At 53.5% G+C, this 20,775-nt stretch overlaps 59 non-coding genes across 59 annotated transcripts; 29 read left to right on the top strand and 30 right to left on the bottom strand.

Annotated features, from left to right (window-relative positions):
- Nucleotides 1–92: 92 nt before the first annotated feature.
- Trnar-acg (transfer RNA arginine (anticodon ACG)) lies at nucleotides 93–165 on the bottom strand. The gene has a single exon. It is a non-coding gene; the product is annotated as a tRNA-Arg (tRNA).
- A 442-nt stretch (nucleotides 166–607) lies between these two features.
- Nucleotides 608–699, top strand: Trnai-uau (transfer RNA isoleucine (anticodon UAU)). Its single transcript is given in 2 exon segments — nucleotides 608–645; nucleotides 664–699. It is a non-coding gene; the product is annotated as a tRNA-Ile (tRNA).
- Nucleotides 700–810: 111 nt separating this feature from the next.
- Trnad-guc (transfer RNA aspartic acid (anticodon GUC)) lies at nucleotides 811–882 on the top strand. Its single transcript has one exon. It is a non-coding gene; the product is annotated as a tRNA-Asp (tRNA).
- Nucleotides 883–1,118: 236 nt separating this feature from the next.
- Nucleotides 1,119–1,190, bottom strand: Trnam-cau (transfer RNA methionine (anticodon CAU)). Its single transcript has one exon. It is a non-coding gene; the product is annotated as a tRNA-Met (tRNA).
- Nucleotides 1,191–1,438: 248 nt separating this feature from the next.
- Nucleotides 1,439–1,511, bottom strand: Trnar-acg (transfer RNA arginine (anticodon ACG)). Its single transcript has one exon. It is a non-coding gene; the product is annotated as a tRNA-Arg (tRNA).
- A 442-nt stretch (nucleotides 1,512–1,953) lies between these two features.
- Nucleotides 1,954–2,045, top strand: Trnai-uau (transfer RNA isoleucine (anticodon UAU)). The gene is given in 2 exon segments: nucleotides 1,954–1,991; nucleotides 2,010–2,045. It is a non-coding gene; the product is annotated as a tRNA-Ile (tRNA).
- Nucleotides 2,046–2,156: 111 nt separating this feature from the next.
- Nucleotides 2,157–2,228, top strand: Trnad-guc (transfer RNA aspartic acid (anticodon GUC)). Its single transcript has one exon. It is a non-coding gene; the product is annotated as a tRNA-Asp (tRNA).
- A 236-nt stretch (nucleotides 2,229–2,464) lies between these two features.
- Trnam-cau (transfer RNA methionine (anticodon CAU)) lies at nucleotides 2,465–2,536 on the bottom strand. The gene has a single exon. It is a non-coding gene; the product is annotated as a tRNA-Met (tRNA).
- Nucleotides 2,537–2,784: 248 nt separating this feature from the next.
- Nucleotides 2,785–2,857, bottom strand: Trnar-acg (transfer RNA arginine (anticodon ACG)). Its single transcript has one exon. It is a non-coding gene; the product is annotated as a tRNA-Arg (tRNA).
- Nucleotides 2,858–3,299: 442 nt separating this feature from the next.
- Nucleotides 3,300–3,391, top strand: Trnai-uau (transfer RNA isoleucine (anticodon UAU)). Its single transcript is given in 2 exon segments — nucleotides 3,300–3,337; nucleotides 3,356–3,391. It is a non-coding gene; the product is annotated as a tRNA-Ile (tRNA).
- Nucleotides 3,392–3,502: 111 nt separating this feature from the next.
- Nucleotides 3,503–3,574, top strand: Trnad-guc (transfer RNA aspartic acid (anticodon GUC)). The gene has a single exon. It is a non-coding gene; the product is annotated as a tRNA-Asp (tRNA).
- Nucleotides 3,575–3,810: 236 nt separating this feature from the next.
- Trnam-cau (transfer RNA methionine (anticodon CAU)) lies at nucleotides 3,811–3,882 on the bottom strand. Its single transcript has one exon. It is a non-coding gene; the product is annotated as a tRNA-Met (tRNA).
- Nucleotides 3,883–4,130: 248 nt separating this feature from the next.
- Nucleotides 4,131–4,203, bottom strand: Trnar-acg (transfer RNA arginine (anticodon ACG)). Its single transcript has one exon. It is a non-coding gene; the product is annotated as a tRNA-Arg (tRNA).
- A 442-nt stretch (nucleotides 4,204–4,645) lies between these two features.
- Nucleotides 4,646–4,737, top strand: Trnal-uaa (transfer RNA leucine (anticodon UAA)). The gene is given in 2 exon segments: nucleotides 4,646–4,683; nucleotides 4,702–4,737. It is a non-coding gene; the product is annotated as a tRNA-Leu (tRNA).
- A 419-nt stretch (nucleotides 4,738–5,156) lies between these two features.
- On the bottom strand, nucleotides 5,157–5,228 carry Trnam-cau (transfer RNA methionine (anticodon CAU)). Its single transcript has one exon. It is a non-coding gene; the product is annotated as a tRNA-Met (tRNA).
- A 248-nt stretch (nucleotides 5,229–5,476) lies between these two features.
- Nucleotides 5,477–5,549, bottom strand: Trnar-acg (transfer RNA arginine (anticodon ACG)). Its single transcript has one exon. It is a non-coding gene; the product is annotated as a tRNA-Arg (tRNA).
- A 442-nt stretch (nucleotides 5,550–5,991) lies between these two features.
- Nucleotides 5,992–6,083, top strand: Trnai-uau (transfer RNA isoleucine (anticodon UAU)). The gene is given in 2 exon segments: nucleotides 5,992–6,029; nucleotides 6,048–6,083. It is a non-coding gene; the product is annotated as a tRNA-Ile (tRNA).
- A 111-nt stretch (nucleotides 6,084–6,194) lies between these two features.
- Trnad-guc (transfer RNA aspartic acid (anticodon GUC)) lies at nucleotides 6,195–6,266 on the top strand. Its single transcript has one exon. It is a non-coding gene; the product is annotated as a tRNA-Asp (tRNA).
- Nucleotides 6,267–6,502: 236 nt separating this feature from the next.
- Nucleotides 6,503–6,574, bottom strand: Trnam-cau (transfer RNA methionine (anticodon CAU)). Its single transcript has one exon. It is a non-coding gene; the product is annotated as a tRNA-Met (tRNA).
- A 248-nt stretch (nucleotides 6,575–6,822) lies between these two features.
- On the bottom strand, nucleotides 6,823–6,895 carry Trnar-acg (transfer RNA arginine (anticodon ACG)). The gene has a single exon. It is a non-coding gene; the product is annotated as a tRNA-Arg (tRNA).
- Nucleotides 6,896–7,337: 442 nt separating this feature from the next.
- On the top strand, nucleotides 7,338–7,429 carry Trnai-uau (transfer RNA isoleucine (anticodon UAU)). The gene is given in 2 exon segments: nucleotides 7,338–7,375; nucleotides 7,394–7,429. It is a non-coding gene; the product is annotated as a tRNA-Ile (tRNA).
- Nucleotides 7,430–7,540: 111 nt separating this feature from the next.
- On the top strand, nucleotides 7,541–7,612 carry Trnae-uuc (transfer RNA glutamic acid (anticodon UUC)). The gene has a single exon. It is a non-coding gene; the product is annotated as a tRNA-Glu (tRNA).
- A 236-nt stretch (nucleotides 7,613–7,848) lies between these two features.
- Nucleotides 7,849–7,920, bottom strand: Trnam-cau (transfer RNA methionine (anticodon CAU)). Its single transcript has one exon. It is a non-coding gene; the product is annotated as a tRNA-Met (tRNA).
- Nucleotides 7,921–8,168: 248 nt separating this feature from the next.
- Trnar-acg (transfer RNA arginine (anticodon ACG)) lies at nucleotides 8,169–8,241 on the bottom strand. The gene has a single exon. It is a non-coding gene; the product is annotated as a tRNA-Arg (tRNA).
- Nucleotides 8,242–8,683: 442 nt separating this feature from the next.
- Nucleotides 8,684–8,775, top strand: Trnai-uau (transfer RNA isoleucine (anticodon UAU)). The gene is given in 2 exon segments: nucleotides 8,684–8,721; nucleotides 8,740–8,775. It is a non-coding gene; the product is annotated as a tRNA-Ile (tRNA).
- Nucleotides 8,776–8,886: 111 nt separating this feature from the next.
- On the top strand, nucleotides 8,887–8,958 carry Trnae-uuc (transfer RNA glutamic acid (anticodon UUC)). Its single transcript has one exon. It is a non-coding gene; the product is annotated as a tRNA-Glu (tRNA).
- A 236-nt stretch (nucleotides 8,959–9,194) lies between these two features.
- On the bottom strand, nucleotides 9,195–9,266 carry Trnam-cau (transfer RNA methionine (anticodon CAU)). Its single transcript has one exon. It is a non-coding gene; the product is annotated as a tRNA-Met (tRNA).
- A 248-nt stretch (nucleotides 9,267–9,514) lies between these two features.
- Trnar-acg (transfer RNA arginine (anticodon ACG)) lies at nucleotides 9,515–9,587 on the bottom strand. The gene has a single exon. It is a non-coding gene; the product is annotated as a tRNA-Arg (tRNA).
- A 442-nt stretch (nucleotides 9,588–10,029) lies between these two features.
- Nucleotides 10,030–10,121, top strand: Trnai-uau (transfer RNA isoleucine (anticodon UAU)). The gene is given in 2 exon segments: nucleotides 10,030–10,067; nucleotides 10,086–10,121. It is a non-coding gene; the product is annotated as a tRNA-Ile (tRNA).
- A 111-nt stretch (nucleotides 10,122–10,232) lies between these two features.
- Nucleotides 10,233–10,304, top strand: Trnad-guc (transfer RNA aspartic acid (anticodon GUC)). Its single transcript has one exon. It is a non-coding gene; the product is annotated as a tRNA-Asp (tRNA).
- A 236-nt stretch (nucleotides 10,305–10,540) lies between these two features.
- Trnam-cau (transfer RNA methionine (anticodon CAU)) lies at nucleotides 10,541–10,612 on the bottom strand. Its single transcript has one exon. It is a non-coding gene; the product is annotated as a tRNA-Met (tRNA).
- A 248-nt stretch (nucleotides 10,613–10,860) lies between these two features.
- Trnar-acg (transfer RNA arginine (anticodon ACG)) lies at nucleotides 10,861–10,933 on the bottom strand. Its single transcript has one exon. It is a non-coding gene; the product is annotated as a tRNA-Arg (tRNA).
- A 442-nt stretch (nucleotides 10,934–11,375) lies between these two features.
- Trnai-uau (transfer RNA isoleucine (anticodon UAU)) lies at nucleotides 11,376–11,467 on the top strand. The gene is given in 2 exon segments: nucleotides 11,376–11,413; nucleotides 11,432–11,467. It is a non-coding gene; the product is annotated as a tRNA-Ile (tRNA).
- Nucleotides 11,468–11,578: 111 nt separating this feature from the next.
- Trnad-guc (transfer RNA aspartic acid (anticodon GUC)) lies at nucleotides 11,579–11,650 on the top strand. Its single transcript has one exon. It is a non-coding gene; the product is annotated as a tRNA-Asp (tRNA).
- A 236-nt stretch (nucleotides 11,651–11,886) lies between these two features.
- On the bottom strand, nucleotides 11,887–11,958 carry Trnam-cau (transfer RNA methionine (anticodon CAU)). Its single transcript has one exon. It is a non-coding gene; the product is annotated as a tRNA-Met (tRNA).
- Nucleotides 11,959–12,206: 248 nt separating this feature from the next.
- On the bottom strand, nucleotides 12,207–12,279 carry Trnar-acg (transfer RNA arginine (anticodon ACG)). The gene has a single exon. It is a non-coding gene; the product is annotated as a tRNA-Arg (tRNA).
- Nucleotides 12,280–12,721: 442 nt separating this feature from the next.
- Trnai-uau (transfer RNA isoleucine (anticodon UAU)) lies at nucleotides 12,722–12,813 on the top strand. Its single transcript is given in 2 exon segments — nucleotides 12,722–12,759; nucleotides 12,778–12,813. It is a non-coding gene; the product is annotated as a tRNA-Ile (tRNA).
- Nucleotides 12,814–12,924: 111 nt separating this feature from the next.
- Trnad-guc (transfer RNA aspartic acid (anticodon GUC)) lies at nucleotides 12,925–12,996 on the top strand. Its single transcript has one exon. It is a non-coding gene; the product is annotated as a tRNA-Asp (tRNA).
- A 236-nt stretch (nucleotides 12,997–13,232) lies between these two features.
- Nucleotides 13,233–13,304, bottom strand: Trnam-cau (transfer RNA methionine (anticodon CAU)). Its single transcript has one exon. It is a non-coding gene; the product is annotated as a tRNA-Met (tRNA).
- A 248-nt stretch (nucleotides 13,305–13,552) lies between these two features.
- Trnar-acg (transfer RNA arginine (anticodon ACG)) lies at nucleotides 13,553–13,625 on the bottom strand. Its single transcript has one exon. It is a non-coding gene; the product is annotated as a tRNA-Arg (tRNA).
- Nucleotides 13,626–14,067: 442 nt separating this feature from the next.
- Nucleotides 14,068–14,159, top strand: Trnai-uau (transfer RNA isoleucine (anticodon UAU)). Its single transcript is given in 2 exon segments — nucleotides 14,068–14,105; nucleotides 14,124–14,159. It is a non-coding gene; the product is annotated as a tRNA-Ile (tRNA).
- Nucleotides 14,160–14,270: 111 nt separating this feature from the next.
- Nucleotides 14,271–14,342, top strand: Trnad-guc (transfer RNA aspartic acid (anticodon GUC)). Its single transcript has one exon. It is a non-coding gene; the product is annotated as a tRNA-Asp (tRNA).
- A 236-nt stretch (nucleotides 14,343–14,578) lies between these two features.
- Nucleotides 14,579–14,650, bottom strand: Trnam-cau (transfer RNA methionine (anticodon CAU)). The gene has a single exon. It is a non-coding gene; the product is annotated as a tRNA-Met (tRNA).
- Nucleotides 14,651–14,898: 248 nt separating this feature from the next.
- On the bottom strand, nucleotides 14,899–14,971 carry Trnar-acg (transfer RNA arginine (anticodon ACG)). Its single transcript has one exon. It is a non-coding gene; the product is annotated as a tRNA-Arg (tRNA).
- Nucleotides 14,972–15,413: 442 nt separating this feature from the next.
- On the top strand, nucleotides 15,414–15,505 carry Trnai-uau (transfer RNA isoleucine (anticodon UAU)). Its single transcript is given in 2 exon segments — nucleotides 15,414–15,451; nucleotides 15,470–15,505. It is a non-coding gene; the product is annotated as a tRNA-Ile (tRNA).
- Nucleotides 15,506–15,616: 111 nt separating this feature from the next.
- On the top strand, nucleotides 15,617–15,688 carry Trnad-guc (transfer RNA aspartic acid (anticodon GUC)). The gene has a single exon. It is a non-coding gene; the product is annotated as a tRNA-Asp (tRNA).
- Nucleotides 15,689–15,924: 236 nt separating this feature from the next.
- Trnam-cau (transfer RNA methionine (anticodon CAU)) lies at nucleotides 15,925–15,996 on the bottom strand. Its single transcript has one exon. It is a non-coding gene; the product is annotated as a tRNA-Met (tRNA).
- Nucleotides 15,997–16,244: 248 nt separating this feature from the next.
- On the bottom strand, nucleotides 16,245–16,317 carry Trnar-acg (transfer RNA arginine (anticodon ACG)). The gene has a single exon. It is a non-coding gene; the product is annotated as a tRNA-Arg (tRNA).
- A 442-nt stretch (nucleotides 16,318–16,759) lies between these two features.
- Trnai-uau (transfer RNA isoleucine (anticodon UAU)) lies at nucleotides 16,760–16,851 on the top strand. The gene is given in 2 exon segments: nucleotides 16,760–16,797; nucleotides 16,816–16,851. It is a non-coding gene; the product is annotated as a tRNA-Ile (tRNA).
- Nucleotides 16,852–16,962: 111 nt separating this feature from the next.
- Trnad-guc (transfer RNA aspartic acid (anticodon GUC)) lies at nucleotides 16,963–17,034 on the top strand. Its single transcript has one exon. It is a non-coding gene; the product is annotated as a tRNA-Asp (tRNA).
- Nucleotides 17,035–17,270: 236 nt separating this feature from the next.
- On the bottom strand, nucleotides 17,271–17,342 carry Trnam-cau (transfer RNA methionine (anticodon CAU)). The gene has a single exon. It is a non-coding gene; the product is annotated as a tRNA-Met (tRNA).
- A 248-nt stretch (nucleotides 17,343–17,590) lies between these two features.
- Nucleotides 17,591–17,663, bottom strand: Trnar-acg (transfer RNA arginine (anticodon ACG)). The gene has a single exon. It is a non-coding gene; the product is annotated as a tRNA-Arg (tRNA).
- A 442-nt stretch (nucleotides 17,664–18,105) lies between these two features.
- Nucleotides 18,106–18,197, top strand: Trnai-uau (transfer RNA isoleucine (anticodon UAU)). Its single transcript is given in 2 exon segments — nucleotides 18,106–18,143; nucleotides 18,162–18,197. It is a non-coding gene; the product is annotated as a tRNA-Ile (tRNA).
- A 111-nt stretch (nucleotides 18,198–18,308) lies between these two features.
- On the top strand, nucleotides 18,309–18,380 carry Trnad-guc (transfer RNA aspartic acid (anticodon GUC)). Its single transcript has one exon. It is a non-coding gene; the product is annotated as a tRNA-Asp (tRNA).
- Nucleotides 18,381–18,616: 236 nt separating this feature from the next.
- Nucleotides 18,617–18,688, bottom strand: Trnam-cau (transfer RNA methionine (anticodon CAU)). Its single transcript has one exon. It is a non-coding gene; the product is annotated as a tRNA-Met (tRNA).
- A 248-nt stretch (nucleotides 18,689–18,936) lies between these two features.
- On the bottom strand, nucleotides 18,937–19,009 carry Trnar-acg (transfer RNA arginine (anticodon ACG)). Its single transcript has one exon. It is a non-coding gene; the product is annotated as a tRNA-Arg (tRNA).
- A 442-nt stretch (nucleotides 19,010–19,451) lies between these two features.
- Trnai-uau (transfer RNA isoleucine (anticodon UAU)) lies at nucleotides 19,452–19,543 on the top strand. Its single transcript is given in 2 exon segments — nucleotides 19,452–19,489; nucleotides 19,508–19,543. It is a non-coding gene; the product is annotated as a tRNA-Ile (tRNA).
- A 111-nt stretch (nucleotides 19,544–19,654) lies between these two features.
- On the top strand, nucleotides 19,655–19,726 carry Trnad-guc (transfer RNA aspartic acid (anticodon GUC)). The gene has a single exon. It is a non-coding gene; the product is annotated as a tRNA-Asp (tRNA).
- Nucleotides 19,727–20,282: 556 nt separating this feature from the next.
- Trnar-acg (transfer RNA arginine (anticodon ACG)) lies at nucleotides 20,283–20,355 on the bottom strand. The gene has a single exon. It is a non-coding gene; the product is annotated as a tRNA-Arg (tRNA).
- Nucleotides 20,356–20,775: the final 420 nt, after the last annotated feature.

Raw genomic sequence — 20,775 nt, 5'->3', positions numbered from 1 at the left:
GCTGCGAGATGCTCAGGATTGACATTGCACTCCACGCAGGTGGAAACATTCGAATGCACTGCCTAGCTACGCGCCCGCAACTAACAAAATGCCGACCCTGCCAGGATTCGAACCTGGAATCTTCTGATCCGTAGTCAGACGCGTTATCCGTTGCGCCACAGGGCCACTGTTCGCCTTTCGTCATATGAGGCGGGTACACATCGCAGAGCAACGTGTTCTCCGTGGCTCGGCAACTGCGTGTCGTCCACTGACAACGGCGGCGCGGCCACTCTGGTCTTCCGCACTCTGCAGGGAGCTGCCAAGGAAGGCATCTCTCCTCCAGCTGCTCGGCCACGGTGCGCCTGCATAGCTTAGAGCTTGCCACACATCTGCCCTCGCTGTTGGACAGGTAGCAGAAGGCAAGGCGCGCGTTTTTCTGCAATTTTTCGGTGATGACAAGCGGTTGATATGCTTGTAAGTGTAGCATATGAAACAAGAATCGTATGAAGCATCCGTAGCCAGGTGCTAAAGTCGCAGTATGGCCGCAGGTGACGGTCGTATGATGGGTCTGTAGCCACAACAGGTTGGCGGCAAAGCAAATACCGCTAACTGAAAGCACCCTGCTGTAGCCCCAGTGGCGCAATTGGTTAGCGCACGGTACTTATAAGGCAGTAGCCGTGAGCAATGCCGGGGTTGTGAGTTCGAGCCTCACCTGGGGCATACTTTTATTTCGTAGCAGCTGACTCTGAAAGCATCGGGACGCTAGATTTGAGATGAATCACCTACTTGAGAAGAATAAGTGTGCGTGCGTTGTGCGTATCGTTTGCGTATTCCTCGGTAGTATAGTGGTTAGTATCCCCGCCTGTCACGCGGGAGACCGGGGTTCGATTCCCCGCCGGGGAGGTGCGATTTTTATATCGCGAAAGTTGCACGTGTGGCCCGAAAGGACATTAACGTTGTGATCGAGAAATGTAGTTGCTGCAGAATCGTAAGAAACTCTGCGTCTTAGGAAGTGTTTCTCGTATTCTCCACACGACGTCGTCATCGTTTCAGAACTTACAGGGTTTGCTGTTGACGCTGGGTCAGCGCACCCCAGGCTTAATGATCGAGCTCGAAGCACCCAAGAAAAAGAATAATTTTAGCAGAGCGTGGTTTCGATCCACGGACCTCTGGGTTATGGGCCCAGCACGCTTCCACTGCGCCACTCTGCTGCGTGACGTGGGACACTTGGAAAAGCATTGTCTGCGTCGCGTACCGTTTACTTAACTGTGCAACATCTCTCAGCTTGACTTGTCTCGACTTTGCTCGACTGACGCTACGCTGACGCTTGCACGAAGCGATATTTACCACGATCGTCTCGAGATGCAGCTGCGAGATGCTCAGGATTGACATTGCACTCCACGCAGGTGGAAACATTCGAATGCACTGCCTAGCTACGCGCCCGCAACTAACAAAATGCCGACCCTGCCAGGATTCGAACCTGGAATCTTCTGATCCGTAGTCAGACGCGTTATCCGTTGCGCCACAGGGCCACTGTTCGCCTTTCGTCATATGAGGCGGGTACACATCGCAGAGCAACGTGTTCTCCGTGGCTCGGCAACTGCGTGTCGTCCACTGACAACGGCGGCGCGGCCACTCTGGTCTTCCGCACTCTGCAGGGAGCTGCCAAGGAAGGCATCTCTCCTCCAGCTGCTCGGCCACGGTGCGCCTGCATAGCTTAGAGCTTGCCACACATCTGCCCTCGCTGTTGGACAGGTAGCAGAAGGCAAGGCGCGCGTTTTTCTGCAATTTTTCGGTGATGACAAGCGGTTGATATGCTTGTAAGTGTAGCATATGAAACAAGAATCGTATGAAGCATCCGTAGCCAGGTGCTAAAGTCGCAGTATGGCCGCAGGTGACGGTCGTATGATGGGTCTGTAGCCACAACAGGTTGGCGGCAAAGCAAATACCGCTAACTGAAAGCACCCTGCTGTAGCCCCAGTGGCGCAATTGGTTAGCGCACGGTACTTATAAGGCAGTAGCCGTGAGCAATGCCGGGGTTGTGAGTTCGAGCCTCACCTGGGGCATACTTTTATTTCGTAGCAGCTGACTCTGAAAGCATCGGGACGCTAGATTTGAGATGAATCACCTACTTGAGAAGAATAAGTGTGCGTGCGTTGTGCGTATCGTTTGCGTATTCCTCGGTAGTATAGTGGTTAGTATCCCCGCCTGTCACGCGGGAGACCGGGGTTCGATTCCCCGCCGGGGAGGTGCGATTTTTATATCGCGAAAGTTGCACGTGTGGCCCGAAAGGACATTAACGTTGTGATCGAGAAATGTAGTTGCTGCAGAATCGTAAGAAACTCTGCGTCTTAGGAAGTGTTTCTCGTATTCTCCACACGACGTCGTCATCGTTTCAGAACTTACAGGGTTTGCTGTTGACGCTGGGTCAGCGCACCCCAGGCTTAATGATCGAGCTCGAAGCACCCAAGAAAAATAATAATTTTAGCAGAGCGTGGTTTCGATCCACGGACCTCTGGGTTATGGGCCCAGCACGCTTCCACTGCGCCACTCTGCTGCGTGACGTGGGACACTTGGAAAAGCATTGTCTGCGTCGCGTACCGTTTACTTAACTGTGCAACATCTCTCAGCTTGACTTGTCTCGACTTTGCTCGACTGACGCTACGCTGACGCTTGCACGAAGCGATATTTACCACGATCGTCTCGAGATGCAGCTGCGAGATGCTCAGGATTGACATTGCACTCCACGCAGGTGGAAACATTCGAATGCACTGCCTAGCTACGCGCCCGCAACTAACAAAATGCCGACCCTGCCAGGATTCGAACCTGGAATCTTCTGATCCGTAGTCAGACGCGTTATCCGTTGCGCCACAGGGCCACTGTTCGCCTTTCGTCATATGAGGCGGGTACACATCGCAGAGCAACGTGTTCTCCGTGGCTCGGCAACTGCGTGTCGTCCACTGACAACGGCGGCGCGGCCACTCTGGTCTTCCGCACTCTGCAGGGAGCTGCCAAGGAAGGCATCTCTCCTCCAGCTGCTCGGCCACGGTGCGCCTGCATAGCTTAGAGCTTGCCACACATCTGCCCTCGCTGTTGGACAGGTAGCAGAAGGCAAGGCGCGCGTTTTTCTGCAATTTTTCGGTGATGACAAGCGGTTGATATGCTTGTAAGTGTAGCATATGAAACAAGAATCGTATGAAGCATCCGTAGCCAGGTGCTAAAGTCGCAGTATGGCCGCAGGTGACGGTCGTATGATGGGTCTGTAGCCACAACAGGTTGGCGGCAAAGCAAATACCGCTAACTGAAAGCACCCTGCTGTAGCCCCAGTGGCGCAATTGGTTAGCGCACGGTACTTATAAGGCAGTAGCCGTGAGCAATGCCGGGGTTGTGAGTTCGAGCCTCACCTGGGGCATACTTTTATTTCGTAGCAGCTGACTCTGAAAGCATCGGGACGCTAGATTTGAGATGAATCACCTACTTGAGAAGAATAAGTGTGCGTGCGTTGTGCGTATCGTTTGCGTATTCCTCGGTAGTATAGCGGTTAGTATCCCCGCCTGTCACGCGGGAGACCGGGGTTCGATTCCCCGCCGGGGAGGTGCGATTTTTATATCGCGAAAGTTGCACGTGTGGCCCGAAAGGACATTAACGTTGTGATCGAGAAATGTAGTTGCTGCAGAATCGTAAGAAACTCTGCGTCTTAGGAAGTGTTTCTCGTATTCTCCACACGACGTCGTCATCGTTTCAGAACTTACAGGGTTTGCTGTTGACGCTGGGTCAGCGCACCCCAGGCTTAATGATCGAGCTCGAAGCACCCAAGAAAAAGAATAATTTTAGCAGAGCGTGGTTTCGATCCACGGACCTCTGGGTTATGGGCCCAGCACGCTTCCACTGCGCCACTCTGCTGCGTGACGTGGGACACTTGGAAAAGCATTGTCTGCGTCGCGTACCGTTTACTTAACTGTGCAACATCTCTCAGCTTGACTTGTCTCGACTTTGCTCGACTGACGCTACGCTGACGCTTGCACGAAGCGATATTTACCACGATCGTCTCGAGATGCAGCTGCGAGATGCTCAGGATTGACATTGCACTCCACGCAGGTGGAAACATTCGAATGCACTGCCTAGCTACGCGCCCGCAACTAACAAAATGCCGACCCTGCCAGGATTCGAACCTGGAATCTTCTGATCCGTAGTCAGACGCGTTATCCGTTGCGCCACAGGGCCACTGTTCGCCTTTCGTCATATGAGGCGGGTACACATCGCAGAGCAACGTGTTCTCCGTGGCTCGGCAACTGCGTGTCGTCCACTGACAACGGCGGCGCGGCCACTCTGGTCTTCCGCACTCTGCAGGGAGCTGCCAAGGAAGGCATCTCTCCTCCAGCTGCTCGGCCACGGTGCGCCTGCATAGCTTAGAGCTTGCCACACATCTGCCCTCGCTGTTGGACAGGTAGCAGAAGGCAAGGCGCGCGTTTTTCTGCAATTTTTCGGTGATGACAAGCGGTTGATATGCTTGTAAGTGTAGCATATGAAACAAGAATCGTATGAAGCATCCGTAGCCAGGTGCTAAAGTCGCAGTATGGCCGCAGGTGACGGTCGTATGATGGGTCTGTAGCCACAACAGGTTGGCGGCAAAGCAAATACCGCTAACTGAAAGCACCCTGCTGTAGCCCCAGTGGCGCAATTGGTTAGCGCACGGTACTTAAAAGGCAGTAGCCGTGAGCAATGCCGGGGTTGTGAGTTCGAGCCTCACCTGGGGCATACTTTTATTTCGTAGCAGCTGACTCTGAAAGCATCGGGACGCTAGATTTGAGATGAATCACCTACTTGAGAAGAATAAGTGTGCGTGCGTTGTGCGTATCGTTTGCGTATTCCTCGGTAGCATAGTGGTTAGTATCCCCGCCTGTCACGCGGGAGACCGGGGTTCGATTACCCGCCGGGGAGGTGCGATTTTAATATCGCGAAAGTTGCACGTGTGGCCCGATAGGACATTAACGTTGTGATCGAGAAATGTAGTTGCTGCAGAATCGTAAGAAACTCTGCGTCTTAGGAAGTGTTTCTCGTATTCTCCACACGACGTCGTCATCGTTTCAGAACTTACAGGGTTTGCTGTTGACGCTGGGTCAGCGCACCCCAGGCTTAATGATCGAGCTCGAAGCACCCAAGAAAAAGAATAATTTTAGCAGAGCGTGGTTTCGATCCACGGACCTCTGGGTTATGGGCCCAGCACGCTTCCACTGCGCCACTCTGCTGCGTGACGTGGGACACTTGGAAAAGCATTGTCTGCGTCGCGTACCGTTTACTTAACTGTGCAACATCTCTCAGCTTGACTTGTCTCGACTTTGCTCGACTGACGCTACGCTGACGCTTGCACGAAGCGATATTTACCACGATCGTCTCGAGATGCAGCTGCGAGATGCTCAGGATTGACATTGCACTCCACGCAGGTGGAAACATTCGAATGCACTGCCTAGCTACGCGCCCGCAACTAACAAAATGCCGACCCTGCCAGGATTCGAACCTGGAATCTTCTGATCCGTAGTCAGACGCGTTATCCGTTGCGCCACAGGGCCACTGTTCGCCTTTCGTCATATGAGGCGGGTACACATCGCAGAGCAACGTGTTCTCCGTGGCTCGGCAACTGCGTGTCGTCCACTGACAACGGCGGCGCGGCCACTCTGGTCTTCCGCACTCTGCAGGGAGCTGCCAAGGAAGGCATCTCTCCTCCAGCTGCTCGGCCACGGTGCGCCTGCATAGCTTAGAGCTTGCCACACATCTGCCCTCGCTGTTGGACAGGTAGCAGAAGGCAAGGCGCGCGTTTTTCTGCAATTTTTCGGTGATGACAAGCGGTTGATATGCTTGTAAGTGTAGCATATGAAACAAGAATCGTATGAAGCATCCGTAGCCAGGTGCTAAAGTCGCAGTATGGCCGCAGGTGACGGTCGTATGATGGGTCTGTAGCCACAACAGGTTGGCGGCAAAGCAAATACCGCTAACTGAAAGCACCCTGCTGTAGCCCCAGTGGCGCAATTGGTTAGCGCACGGTACTTATAAGGCAGTAGCCGTGAGCAATGCCGGGGTTGTGAGTTCGAGCCTCACCTGGGGCATACTTTTATTTCGTAGCAGCTGACTCTGAAAGCATCGGGACGCTAGATTTGAGATGAATCACCTACTTGAGAAGAATAAGTGTGCGTGCGTTGTGCGTATCGTTTGCGTATTCCTCGGTAGTATAGTGGTTAGTATCCCCGCCTGTCACGCGGGAGACCGGGGTTCGATTCCCCGCCGGGGAGGTGCGATTTTTATATCGCGAAAGTTGCACGTGTGGCCCGAAAGGACATTAACGTTGTGATCGAGAAATGTAGTTGCTGCAGAATCGTAAGAAACTCTGCGTCTTAGGAAGTGTTTCTCGTATTCTCCACACGACGTCGTCATCGTTTCAGAACTTACAGGGTTTGCTGTTGACGCTGGGTCAGCGCACCCCAGGCTTAATGATCGAGCTCGAAGCACCCAAGAAAAAGAATAATTTTAGCAGAGCGTGGTTTCGATCCACGGACCTCTGGGTTATGGGCCCAGCACGCTTCCACTGCGCCACTCTGCTGCGTGACGTGGGACACTTGGAAAAGCATTGTCTGCGTCGCGTACCGTTTACTTAACTGTGCAACATCTCTCAGCTTGACTTGTCTCGACTTTGCTCGACTGACGCTACGCTGACGCTTGCACGAAGCGATAGTTACCACGATCGTCTCGAGATGCAGCTGCGAGATGCTCAGGATTGACATTGCACTCCACGCAGGTGGAAACATTCGAATGCACTGCCTAGCTACGCGCCCGCAACTAACAAAATGCCGACCCTGCCAGGATTCGAACCTGGAATCTTCTGATCCGTAGTCAGACGCGTTATCCGTTGCGCCACAGGGCCACTGTTCGCCTTTCGTCATATGAGGCGGGTACACATCGCAGAGCAACGTGTTCTCCGTGGCTCGGCAACTGCGTGTCGTCCACTGACAACGGCGGCGCGGCCACTCTGGTCTTCCGCACTCTGCAGGGAGCTGCCAAGGAAGGCATCTCTCCTCCAGCTGCTCGGCCACGGTGCGCCTGCATAGCTTAGAGCTTGCCACACATCTGCCCTCGCTGTTGGACAGGTAGCAGAAGGCAAGGCGCGCGTTTTTCTGCAATTTTTCGGTGATGACAAGCGGTTGATATGCTTGTAAGTGTAGCATATGAAACAAGAATCGTATGAAGCATCCGTAGCCAGGTGCTAAAGTCGCAGTATGGCCGCAGGTGACGGTCGTATGATGGGTCTGTAGCCACAACAGGTTGGCGGCAAAGCAAATACCGCTAACTGAAAGCACCTTGCTGTAGCCCCAGTGGCGCAATTGGTTAGCGCACGGTACTTATAAGGCAGTAGCCGTGAGCAATGCCGGGGTTGTGAGTTCGAGCCTCACCTGGGGCATACTTTTATTTCGTAGCAGCTGACTCTGAAAGCATCGGGACGCTAGATTTGAGATGAATCACCTACTTGAGAAGAATAAGTGTGCGTGCGTTGTGCGTATCGTTTGCGTATTCCTCGGTAGCATAGTGGTTAGTATCCCCGCCTTTCACGCGGGAGACCGGGGTTCGATTCCCCGCCGGGGAGGTGCGATTTTTATATCGCGAAAGTTGCACGTGTGGCCCGATAGGACATTAACGTTGTGATCGAGAAATGTAGTTGCTGCAGAATCGTAAGAAACTCTGCGTCTTAGGAAGTGTTTCTCGTATTCTCCACACGACGTCGTCATCGTTTCAGAACTTACAGGGTTTGCTGTTGACGCTGGGTCAGCGCACCCCAGGCTTAATGATCGAGCTCGAAGCACCCAAGAAAAAGAATAATTTTAGCAGAGCGTGGTTTCGATCCACGGACCTCTGGGTTATGGGCCCAGCACGCTTCCACTGCGCCACTCTGCTGCGTGACGTGGGACACTTGGAAAAGCATTGTCTGCGTCGCGTACCGTTTACTTAACTGTGCAACATCTCTCAGCTTGACTTGTCTCGACTTTGCTCGACTGACGCTACGCTGACGCTTGCACGAAGCGATAGTTACCACGATCGTCTCGAGATGCAGCTGCGAGATGCTCAGGATTGACATTGCACTCCACGCAGGTGGAAACATTCGAATGCACTGCCTAGCTACGCGCCCGCAACTAACAAAATGCCGACCCTGCCAGGATTCGAACCTGGAATCTTCTGATCCGTAGTCAGACGCGTTATCCGTTGCGCCACAGGGCCACTGTTCGCCTTTCGTCATATGAGGCGGGTACACATCGCAGAGCAACGTGTTCTCCGTGGCTCGGCAACTGCTTGTCGTCCACTGACAACGGCGGCGCGGCCACTCTGGTCTTCCGCACTCTGCAGGGAGCTGCCAAGGAAGGCATCTCTCCTCCAGCTGCTCGGCCACGGTGCGCCTGCATAGCTTAGAGCTTGCCACACATCTGCCCTCGCTGTTGGACAGGTAGCAGAAGGCAAGGCGCGCGTTTTTCTGCAATTTTTCGGTGATGACAAGCGGTTGATATGCTTGTAAGTGTAGCATATGAAACAAGAATCGTATGAAGCATCCGTAGCCAGGTGCTAAAGTCGCAGTATGGCCGCAGGTGACGGTCGTATGATGGGTCTGTAGCCACAACAGGTTGGCGGCAAAGCAAATACCGCTAACTGAAAGCACCTTGCTGTAGCCCCAGTGGCGCAATTGGTTAGCGCACGGTACTTATAAGGCAGTAGCCGTGAGCAATGCCGGGGTTGTGAGTTCGAGCCTCACCTGGGGCATACTTTTATTTCGTAGCAGCTGACTCTGAAAGCATCGGGACGCTAGATTTGAGATGAATCACCTACTTGAGAAGAATAAGTGTGCGTGCGTTGTGCGTATCGTTTGCGTATTCCTCGGTAGCATAGTGGTTAGTATCCCCGCCTTTCACGCGGGAGACCGGGGTTCGATTCCCCGCCGGGGAGGTGCGATTTTTATATCGCGAAAGTTGCACGTGTGGCCCGATAGGACATTAACGTTGTGATCGAGAAATGTAGTTGCTGCAGAATCGTAAGAAACTCTGCGTCTTAGGAAGTGTTTCTCGTATTCTCCACACGACGTCGTCATCGTTTCAGAACTTACAGGGTTTGCTGTTGACGCTGGGTCAGCGCACCCCAGGCTTAATGATCGAGCTCGAAGCACCCAAGAAAAAGAATAATTTTAGCAGAGCGTGGTTTCGATCCACGGACCTCTGGGTTATGGGCCCAGCACGCTTCCACTGCGCCACTCTGCTGCGTGACGTGGGACACTTGGAAAAGCATTGTCTGCGTCGCGTACCGTTTACTTAACTGTGCAACATCTCTCAGCTTGACTTGTCTCGACTTTGCTCGACTGACGCTACGCTGACGCTTGCACGAAGCGATATTTACCACGATCGTCTCGAGATGCAGCTGCGAGATGCTCAGGATTGACATTGCACTCCACGCAGGTGGAAACATTCGAATGCACTGCCTAGCTACGCGCCCGCAACTAACAAAATGCCGACCCTGCCAGGATTCGAACCTGGAATCTTCTGATCCGTAGTCAGACGCGTTATCCGTTGCGCCACAGGGCCACTGTTCGCCTTTCGTCATATGAGGCGGGTACACATCGCAGAGCAACGTGTTCTCCGTGGCTCGGCAACTGCGTGTCGTCCACTGACAACGGCGGCGCGGCCACTCTGGTCTTCCGCACTCTGCAGGGAGCTGCCAAGGAAGGCATCTCTCCTCCAGCTGCTCGGCCACGGTGCGCCTGCATAGCTTAGAGCTTGCCACACATCTGCCCTCGCTGTTGGACAGGTAGCAGAAGGCAAGGCGCGCGTTTTTCTGCAATTTTTCGGTGATGACAAGCGGTTGATATGCTTGTAAGTGTAGCATATGAAACAAGAATCGTATGAAGCATCCGTAGCCAGGTGCTAAAGTCGCAGTATGGCCGCAGGTGACGGTCGTATGATGGGTCTGTAGCCACAACAGGTTGGCGGCAAAGCAAATACCGCTAACTGAAAGCACCCTGCTGTAGCCCCAGTGGCGCAATTGGTTAGCGCACGGTACTTATAAGGCAGTAGCCGTGAGCAATGCCGGGGTTGTGAGTTCGAGCCTCACCTGGGGCATACTTTTATTTCGTAGCAGCTGACTCTGAAAGCATCGGGACGCTAGATTTGAGATGAATCACCTACTTGAGAAGAATAAGTGTGCGTGCGTTGTGCGTATCGTTTGCGTATTCCTCGGTAGTATAGTGGTTAGTATCCCCGCCTGTCACGCGGGAGACCGGGGTTCGATTCCCCGCCGGGGAGGTGCGATTTTTATATCGCGAAAGTTGCACGTGTGGCCCGAAAGGACATTAACGTTGTGATCGAGAAATGTAGTTGCTGCAGAATCGTAAGAAACTCTGCGTCTTAGGAAGTGTTTCTCGTATTCTCCACACGACGTCGTCATCGTTTCAGAACTTACAGGGTTTGCTGTTGACGCTGGGTCAGCGCACCCCAGGCTTAATGATCGAGCTCGAAGCACCCAAGAAAAAGAATAATTTTAGCAGAGCGTGGTTTCGATCCACGGACCTCTGGGTTATGGGCCCAGCACGCTTCCACTGCGCCACTCTGCTGCGTGACGTGGGACACTTGGAAAAGCATTGTCTGCGTCGCGTACCGTTTACTTAACTGTGCAACATCTCTCAGCTTGACTTGTCTCGACTTTGCTCGACTGACGCTACGCTGACGCTTGCACGAAGCGATATTTACCACGATCGTCTCGAGATGCAGCTGCGAGATGCTCAGGATTGACATTGCACTCCACGCAGGTGGAAACATTCGAATGCACTGCCTAGCTACGCGCCCGCAACTAACAAAATGCCGACCCTGCCAGGATTCGAACCTGGAACCTTCTGATCCGTAGTCAGACGCGTTATCCGTTGCGCCACAGGGCCACTGTTCGCCTTTCGTCATATGAGGCGGGTACACATCGCAGAGCAACGTGTTCTCCGTGGCTCGGCAACTGCGTGTCGTCCACTGACAACGGCGGCGCGGCCACTCTGGTCTTCCGCACTCTGCAGGGAGCTGCCAAGGAAGGCATCTCTCCTCCAGCTGCTCGGCCACGGTGCGCCTGCATAGCTTAGAGCTTGCCACACATCTGCCCTCGCTGTTGGACAGGTAGCAGAAGGCAAGGCGCGCGTTTTTCTGCAATTTTTCGGTGATGACAAGCGGTTGATATGCTTGTAAGTGTAGCATATGAAACAAGAATCGTATGAAGCATCCGTAGCCAGGTGCTAAAGTCGCAGTATGGCCGCAGGTGACGGTCGTATGATGGGTCTGTAGCCACAACAGGTTGGCGGCAAAGCAAATACCGCTAACTGAAAGCACCCTGCTGTAGCCCCAGTGGCGCAATTGGTTAGCGCACGGTACTTATAAGGCAGTAGCCGTGAGCAATGCCGGGGTTGTGAGTTCGAGCCTCACCTGGGGCATACTTTTATTTCGTAGCAGCTGACTCTGAAAGCATCGGGACGCTAGATTTGAGATGAATCACCTACTTGAGAAGAATAAGTGTGCGTGCGTTGTGCGTATCGTTTGCGTATTCCTCGGTAGTATAGTGGTTAGTATCCCCGCCTGTCACGCGGGAGACCGGGGTTCGATTCCCCGCCGGGGAGGTGCGATTTTTATATCGCGAAAGTTGCACGTGTGGCCCGATAGGACATTAACGTTGTGATCGAGAAATGTAGTTGCTGCAGAATCGTAAGAAACTCTGCCTCTTAGGAAGTGTTTCTCGTATTCTCCACACGACGTCGTCATCGTTTCAGAACTTACAGGGTTTGCTGTTGACGCTGGGTCAGCGCACCCCAGGCTTAATGATCGAGCTCGAAGCACCCAAGAAAAAGAATAATTTTAGCAGAGCGTGGTTTCGATCCACGGACCTCTGGGTTATGGGCCCAGCACGCTTCCACTGCGCCACTCTGCTGCGTGACGTGGGACACTTGGAAAAGCATTGTCTGCGTCGCGTACCGTTTACTTAAATGTGCAACATCTCTCAGCTTGACTTGTCTCGACTTTGCTCGACTGACGCTACGCTGACGCTTGCACGAAGCGATATTTACCACGATCGTCTCGAGATGCAGCTGCGAGATGCTCAGGATTGACATTGCACTCCACGCAGGTGGAAACATTCGAATGCACTGCCTAGCTACGCGCCCGCAACTAACAAAATGCCGACCCTGCCAGGATTCGAACCTGGAATCTTCTGATCCGTAGTCAGACGCGTTATCCGTTGCGCCACAGGGCCACTGTTCGCCTTTCGTCATATGAGGCGGGTACACATCGCAGAGCAACGTGTTCTCCGTGGCTCGGCAACTGCGTGTCGTCCACTGACAACGGCGGCGCGGCCACTCTGGTCTTCCGCACTCTGCAGGGAGCTGCCAAGGAAGGCATCTCTCCTCCAGCTGCTCGGCCACGGTGCGCCTGCATAGCTTAGAGCTTGCCACACATCTGCCCTCGCTGTTGGACAGGTAGCAGAAGGCAAGGCGCGCGTTTTTCTGCAATTTTTCGGTGATGACAAGCGGTTGATATGCTTGTAAGTGTAGCATATGAAACAAGAATCGTATGAAGCATCCGTAGCCAGGTGCTAAAGTCGCAGTATGGCCGCAGGTGACGGTCGTATGATGGGTCTGTAGCCACAACAGGTTGGCGGCAAAGCAAATACCGCTAACTGAAAGCACCCTGCTGTAGCCCCAGTGGCGCAATTGGTTAGCGCACGGTACTTATAAGGCAGTAGCCGTGAGCAATGCCGGGGTTGTGAGTTCGAGCCTCACCTGGGGCATACTTTTATTTCGTAGCAGCTGACTCTGAAAGCATCGGGACGCTAGATTTGAGATGAATCACCTACTTGAGAAGAATAAGTGTGCGTGCGTTGTGCGTATCGTTTGCGTATTCCTCGGTAGTATAGTGGTTAGTATCCCCGCCTGTCACGCGGGAGACCGGGGTTCGATTCCCCGCCGGGGAGGTGCGATTTTTATATCGCGAAAGTTGCACGTGTGGCCCGATAGGACATTAACGTTGTGATCGAGAAATGTAGTTGCTGCAGAATCGTAAGAAACTCTGCGTCTTAGGAAGTGCTTCTCGTATTCTCCACACGACGTCGTCATCGTTTCAGAACTTACAGGGTTTGCTGTTGACGCTGGGTCAGCGCACCCCAGGCTTAATGATCGAGCTCGAAGCACCCAAGAAAAAGAATAATTTTAGCAGAGCGTGGTTTCGATCCACGGACCTCTGGGTTATGGGCCCAGCACGCTTCCACTGCGCCACTCTGCTGCGTGACGTGGGACACTTGGAAAAGCATTGTCTGCGTCGCGTACCGTTTACTTAACTGTGCAACATCTCTCAGCTTGACTTGTCTCGACTTTGCTCGACTGACGCTACGCTGACGCTTGCACGAAGCGATATTTACCACGATCGTCTCGAGATGCAGCTGCGAGATGCTCAGGATTGACATTGCACTCCACGCAGGTGGAAACATTCGAATGCACTGCCTAGCTACGCGCCCGCAACTAACAAAATGCCGACCCTGCCAGGATTCGAACCTGGAATCTTCTGATCCGTAGTCAGACGCGTTATCCGTTGCGCCACAGGGCCACTGTTCGCCTTTCGTCATATGAGGCGGGTACACATCGCAGAGCAACGTGTTCTCCGTGGCTCGGCAACTGCGTGTCGTCCACTGACAACGGCGGCGCGGCCACTCTGGTCTTCCGCACTCTGCAGGGAGCTGCCAAGGAAGGCATCTCTCCTCCAGCTGCTCGGCCACGGTGCGCCTGCATAGCTTAGAGCTTGCCACACATCTGCCCTCGCTGTTGGACAGGTAGCAGAAGGCAAGGCGCGCGTTTTTCTGCAATTTTTCGGTGATGACAAGCGGTTGATATGCTTGTAAGTGTAGCATATGAAACAAGAATCGTATGAAGCATCCGTAGCCAGGTGCTAAAGTCGCAGTATGGCCGCAGGTGACGGTCGTATGATGGGTCTGTAGCCACAACAGGTTGGCGGCAAAGCAAATACCGCTAACTGAAAGCACCCTGCTGTAGCCCCAGTGGCGCAATTGGTTAGCGCACGGTACTTATAAGGCAGTAGCCGTGAGCAATGCCGGGGTTGTGAGTTCGAGCCTCACCTGGGGCATACTTTTATTTCGTAGCAGCTGACTCTGAAAGCATCGGGACGCTAGATTTGAGATGAATCACCTACTTGAGAAGAATAAGTGTGCGTGCGTTGTGCGTATCGTTTGCGTATTCCTCGGTAGTATAGTGGTTAGTATCCCCGCCTGTCACGCGGGAGACCGGGGTTCGATTCCCCGCCGGGGAGGTGCGATTTTTATATCGCGAAAGTTGCACGTGTGGCCCGAAAGGACATTAACGTTGTGATCGAGAAATGTAGTTGCTGCAGAATCGTAAGAAACTCTGCGTCTTAGGAAGTGTTTCTCGTATTCTCCACACGACGTCGTCATCGTTTCAGAACTTACAGGGTTTGCTGTTGACGCTGGGTCAGCGCACCCCAGGCTTAATGATCGAGCTCGAAGCACCCAAGAAAAAGAATAATTTTAGCAGAGCGTGGTTTCGATCCACGGACCTCTGGGTTATGGGCCCAGCACGCTTCCACTGCGCCACTCTGCTGCGTGACGTGGGACACTTGGAAAAGCATTGTCTGCGTCGCGTACCGTTTACTTAACTGTGCAACATCTCTCAGCTTGACTTGTCTCGACTTTGCTCGACTGACGCTACGCTGACGCTTGCACGAAGCGATAGTTACCACGATCGTCTCGAGATGCAGCTGCGAGATGCTCAGGATTGACATTGCACTCCACGCAGGTGGAAACATTCGAATGCACTGCCTAGCTACGCGCCCGCAACTAACAAAATGCCGACCCTGCCAGGATTCGAACCTGGAATCTTCTGATCCGTAGTCAGACGCGTTATCCGTTGCGCCACAGGGCCACTGTTCGCCTTTCGTCATATGAGGCGGGTACACATCGCAGAGCAACGTGTTCTCCGTGGCTCGGCAACTGCGTGTCGTCCACTGACAACGGCGGCGCGGCCACTCTGGTCTTCCGCACTCTGCAGGGAGCTGCCAAGGAAGGCATCTCTCCTCCAGCTGCTCGGCCACGGTGCGCCTGCATAGCTTAGAGCTTGCCACACATCTGCCCTCGCTGTTGGACAGGTAGCAGAAGGCAAGGCGCGCGTTTTTCTGCAATTTTTCGGTGATGACAAGCGGTTGATATGCTTGTAAGTGTAGCATATGAAACAAGAATCGTATGAAGCATCCGTAGCCAGGTGCTAAAGTCGCAGTATGGCCGCAGGTGACGGTCGTATGATGGGTCTGTAGCCACAACAGGTTGGCGGCAAAGCAAATACCGCTAACTGAAAGCACCCTGCTGTAGCCCCAGTGGCGCAATTGGTTAGCGCACGGTACTTATAAGGCAGTAGCCGTGAGCAATGCCGGGGTTGTGGGTTCGAGCCTCACCTGGGGCATACTTTTATTTCGTAGCAGCTGACTCTGAAAGCATCGGGACGCTAGATTTGAGATGAATCACCTACTTGAGAAGAATAAGTGTGCGTGCGTTGTGCGTATCGTTTGCGTATTCCTCGGTAGTATAGTGGGTAGTATCCCCGCCTGTCACGCGGGAGACCGGGGTTCGATTCCCCGCCGGGGAGGTGCGAGTTTTATATCGCGAAAGTTGCACGTGTGGCCCAAAAGGACATTAACGTTGTGATCGAGAAATGTAGTTGCTGCAGAATCGTAAGAAACTCTGCGTCTTAGGAAGTGTTTCTCGTATTCTCCACACGACGTCGTCATCGTTTCAGAACTTACAGGGTTTGCTGTTGACGCTGGGTCAGCGCACCCCAGGCTTAATGATCGAGCTCGAAGCACCCAAGAAAAAGAATAATTTTAGCAGAGCGTGGTTTCGATCCACGGACCTCTGGGTTATGGGCCCAGCACGCTTCCACTGCGCCACTCTGCTGCGTGACGTGGGACACTTGGAAAAGCATTGTCTGCGTCGCGTACCGTTTACTTAACTGTGCAACATCTCTCAGCTTGACTTGTCTCGACTTTGCTCGACTGACGCTACGCTGACGCTTGCACGAAGCGATAGTTACCACGATCGTCTCGAGATGCAGCTGCGAGATGCTCAGGATTGACATTGCACTCCACGCAGGTGGAAACATTCGAATGCACTGCCTAGCTACGCGCCCGCAACTAACAAAATGCCGACCCTGCCAGGATTCGAACCTGGAATCTTCTGATCCGTAGTCAGACGCGTTATCCGTTGCGCCACAGGGCCACTGTTCGCCTTTCGTCATATGAGGCGGGTACACATCGCAGAGCAACGTGTTCTCCGTGGCTCGGCAACTGCGTGTCGTCCACTGACAACGGCGGCGCGGCCACTCTGGTCTTCCGCACTCTGCAGGGAGCTGCCAAGGAAGGCATCTCTCCTCCAGCTGCTCGGCCACGGTGCGCCTGCATAGCTTAGAGCTTGCCACACATCTGCCCTCGCTGTTGGACAGGTAGCAGAAGGCAAGGCGCGCGTTTTTCTGCAATTTTTCGGTGATGACAAGCGGTTGATATGCTTGTAAGTGTAGCATATGAAACAAGAATCGTATGAAGCATCCGTAGCCAGGTGCTAAAGTCGCAGTATGGCCGCAGGTGACGGTCGTATGATGGGTCTGTAGCCACAACAGGTTGGCGGCAAAGCAAATACCGCTAACTGAAAGCACCCTGCTGTAGCCCCAGTGGCGCAATTGGTTAGCGCACGGTACTTATAAGGCAGTAGCCGTGAGCAATGCCGGGGTTGTGGGTTCGAGCCTCACCTGGGGCATACTTTTATTTCGTAGCAGCTGACTCTGAAAGCATCGGGACGCTAGATTTGAGATGAATCACCTACTTGAGAAGAATAAGTGTGCGTGCGTTGTGCGTATCGTTTGCGTATTCCTCGGTAGTATAGTGGGTAGTATCCCCGCCTGTCACGCGGGAGACCGGGGTTCGATTCCCCGCCGGGGAGGTGCGATTTTTATATCGCGAAAGTTGCACGTGTGGCCCAAAAGGACATTAACGTTGTGATCGAGAAATGTAGTTGCTGCAGAATCGTAAGAAACTCTGCGTCTTAGGAAGTGTTTCTCGTATTCTCCACACGACGTCGTCATCGTTTCAGAACTTACAGGGTTTGCTGTTGACGCTGGGTCAGCGCACCCCAGGCTTAATGATCGAGCTCGAAGCACCCAAGAAAAAGAATAATTTTAGCAGAGCGTGGTTTCGATCCACGGACCTCTGGGTTATGGGCCCAGCGCGCTTCCACTGCGCCACTCTGCTGCGTGACGTGGGACACTTGGAAAAGCATTGTCTGCGTCGCGTACCGTTTACTTAACTGTGCAACATCTCTCAGCTTGACTTGTCTCGACTTTGCTCGACTGACGCTACGCTGACGCTTGCACGAAGCGATATTTACCACGATCGTCTCGAGATGCAGCTGCGAGATGCTCAGGATTGACATTGCACTCCACGCAGGTGGAAACATTCGAATGCACTGCCTAGCTACGCGCCCGCAACTAACAAAATGCCGACCCTGCCAGGATTCGAACCTGGAATCTTCTGATCCGTAGTCAGACGCGTTATCCGTTGCGCCACAGGGCCACTGTTCGCCTTTCGTCATATGAGGCGGGTACACATCGCAGAGCAACGTGTTCTCCGTGGCTCGGCAACTGCGTGTCGTCCACTGACAACGGCGGCGCGGCCACTCTGGTCTTCCGCACTCTGCAGGGAGCTGCCAAGGAAGGCATCTCTCCTCCAGCTGCTCGGCCACGGTGCGCCTGCATAGCTTAGAGCTTGCCACACATCTGCCCTCGCTGTTGGACAGGTAGCAGAAGGCAAGGCGCGCGTTTTTCTGCAATTTTTCGGTGATGACAAGCGGTTGATATGCTTGTAAGTGTAGCATATGAAACAAGAATCGTATGAAGCATCCGTAGCCAGGTGCTAAAGTCGCAGTATGGCCGCAGGTGACGGTCGTATGATGGGTCTGTAGCCACAACAGGTTGGCGGCAAAGCAAATACCGCTAACTGAAAGCACCCTGCTGTAGCCCCAGTGGCGCAATTGGTTAGCGCACGGTACTTATAAGGCAGTAGCCGTGAGCAATGCCGGGGTTGTGAGTTCGAGCCTCACCTGGGGCATACTTTTATTTCGTAGCAGCTGACTCTGAAAGCATCGGGACGCTAGATTTGAGATGAATCACCTACTTGAGAAGAATAAGTGTGCGTGCGTTGTGCGTATCGTTTGCGTATTCCTCGGTAGTATAGTGGTTAGTATCCCCGCCTGTCACGCGGGAGACCGGGGTTCGATTCCCCGCCGGGGAGGTGCGATTTTTATATCGCGAAAGTTGCACGTGTGGCCCGATAGGACATTAACGTTGTGATCGAGAAATGTAGTTGCTGCAGAATCGTAAGAAACTCTGCGTCTTAGGAAGTGTTTCTCGTATTCTCCACACGACGTCGTCATCGTTTCAGAACTTACAGGGTTTGCTGTTGACGCTGGGTCAGCGCACCCCAGGCTTAATGATCGAGCTCGAAGCACCCAAGAAAAAGAATAATTTTAGCAGAGCGTGGTTTCGATCCACGGACCTCTGGGTTATGGGCCCAGCACGCTTCCACTGCGCCACTCTGCTGCGTGACGTGGGACACTTGGAAAAGCATTGTCTGCGTCGCGTACCGTTTACTTAACTGTGCAACATCTCTCAGCTTGACTTGTCTCGACTTTGCTCGACTGACGCTACGCTGACGCTTGCACGAAGCGATAGTTACCACGATCGTCTCGAGATGCAGCTGCGAGATGCTCAGGATTGACATTGCACTCCACGCAGGTGGAAACATTCGAATGCACTGCCTAGCTACGCGCCCGCAACTAACAAAATGCCGACCCTGCCAGGATTCGAACCTGGAATCTTCTGATCCGTAGTCAGACGCGTTATCCGTTGCGCCACAGGGCCACTGTTCGCCTTTCGTCATATGAGGCGGGTACACATCGCAGAGCAACGTGTTCTCCGTGGCTCGGCAACTGCGTGTCGTCCACTGACAACGGCGGCGCGGCCACTCTGGTCTTCCGCACTCTGCAGGGAGCTGCCAAGGAAGGCATCTCTCCTCCAGCTGCTCGGCCACGGTGCGCCTGCATAGCTTAGAGCTTGCCACACATCTGCCCTCGCTGTTGGACAGGTAGCAGAAGGCAAGGCGCGCGTTTTTCTGCAATTTTTCGGTGATGACAAGCGGTTGATATGCTTGTAAGTGTAGCATATGAAACAAGAATCGTATGAAGCATCCGTAGCCAGGTGCTAAAGTCGCAGTATGGCCGCAGGTGACGGTCGTATGATGGGTCTGTAGCCACAACAGGTTGGCGGCAAAGCAAATACCGCTAACTGAAAGCACCCTGCTGTAGCCCCAGTGGCGCAATTGGTTAGCGCACGGTACTTATAAGGCAGTAGCCGTGAGCAATGCCGGGGTTGTGAGTTCGAGCCTCACCTGGGGCATACTTTTATTTCGTAGCAGCTGACTCTGAAAGCATCGGGACGCTAGATTTGAGATGAATCACCTACTTGAGAAGAATAAGTGTGCGTGCGTTGTGCGTATCGTTTGCGTATTCCTCGGTAGTATAGTGGTTAGTATCCCCGCCTGTCACGCGGGAGACCGGGGTTCGATTCCCCGCCGGGGAGGTGCGATTTTTATATCGCGAAAGTAGCACGTGTGGCCCGATAGGACATTAACGTTGTGATCGAGAAATGTAGTTGCTGCAGAATCGTAAGAAACTCTGCGTCTTAGGAAGTGTTTCTCGTATTCTCCACACGACGTCGTCATCGTTTCAGAACTTACAGGGTTTGCTGTTGACGCTGGGTCAGCGCACCCCAGGCTTAATGATCGAGCTCGAAGCACCCAAGAAAAAGAATAATTTTAGCAGAGCGTGGTTTCGATCCACGGACCTCTGGATTATGGGCCCAGCACGCTTCCACTGCGCCACTCTGCTGCGTGACGTGGGACACTTGGAAAAGCATTGTCTGCGTCGCGTACCGTTTACTTAACTGTGCAACATCTCTCAGCTTGACTTGTCTCGACTTTGCTCGACTGACGCTACGCTGACGCTTGCACGAAGCGATATTTACCACGATCGTCTCGAGATGCAGCTGCGAGATGCTCAGGATTGACATTGCACTCCACGCAGGTGGAAACATTCGAATGCACTGCCTAGCTACGCGCCCGCAACTAACAAAATGCCGACCCTGCCAGGATTCGAACCTGGAATCTTCTGATCCGTAGTCAGACGCGTTATCCGTTGCGCCACAGGGCCACTGTTCGCCTTTCGTCATATGAGGCGGGTACACATCGCAGAGCAACGTGTTCTCCGTGGCTCGGCAACTGCGTGTCGTCCACTGACAACGGCGGCGCGGCCACTCTGGTCTTCCGCACTCTGCAGGGAGCTGCCAAGGAAGGCATCTCTCCTCCAGCTGCTCGGCCACGGTGCGCCTGCATAGCTTAGAGCTTGCCACACATCTGCCCTCGCTGTTGGACAGGTAGCAGAAGGCAAGGCGCGCGTTTTTCTGCAATTTTTCGGTGATGACAAGCGGTTGATATGCTTGTAAGTGTAGCATATGAAACAAGAATCGTATGAAGCATCCGTAGCCAGGTGCTAAAGTCGCAGTATGGCCGCAGGTGACGGTCGTATGATGGGTCTGTAGCCACAACAGGTTGGCGGCAAAGCAAATACCGC

This window comes from Schistocerca cancellata, unplaced genomic scaffold (genome assembly GCF_023864275.1).
Source record: "Schistocerca cancellata isolate TAMUIC-IGC-003103 unplaced genomic scaffold, iqSchCanc2.1 HiC_scaffold_749, whole genome shotgun sequence".
Lineage (NCBI taxonomy): Eukaryota > Metazoa > Arthropoda > Insecta > Orthoptera > Acrididae > Schistocerca > Schistocerca cancellata.
This window is presented reverse-complemented; position numbering and strand designations above follow the sequence as displayed.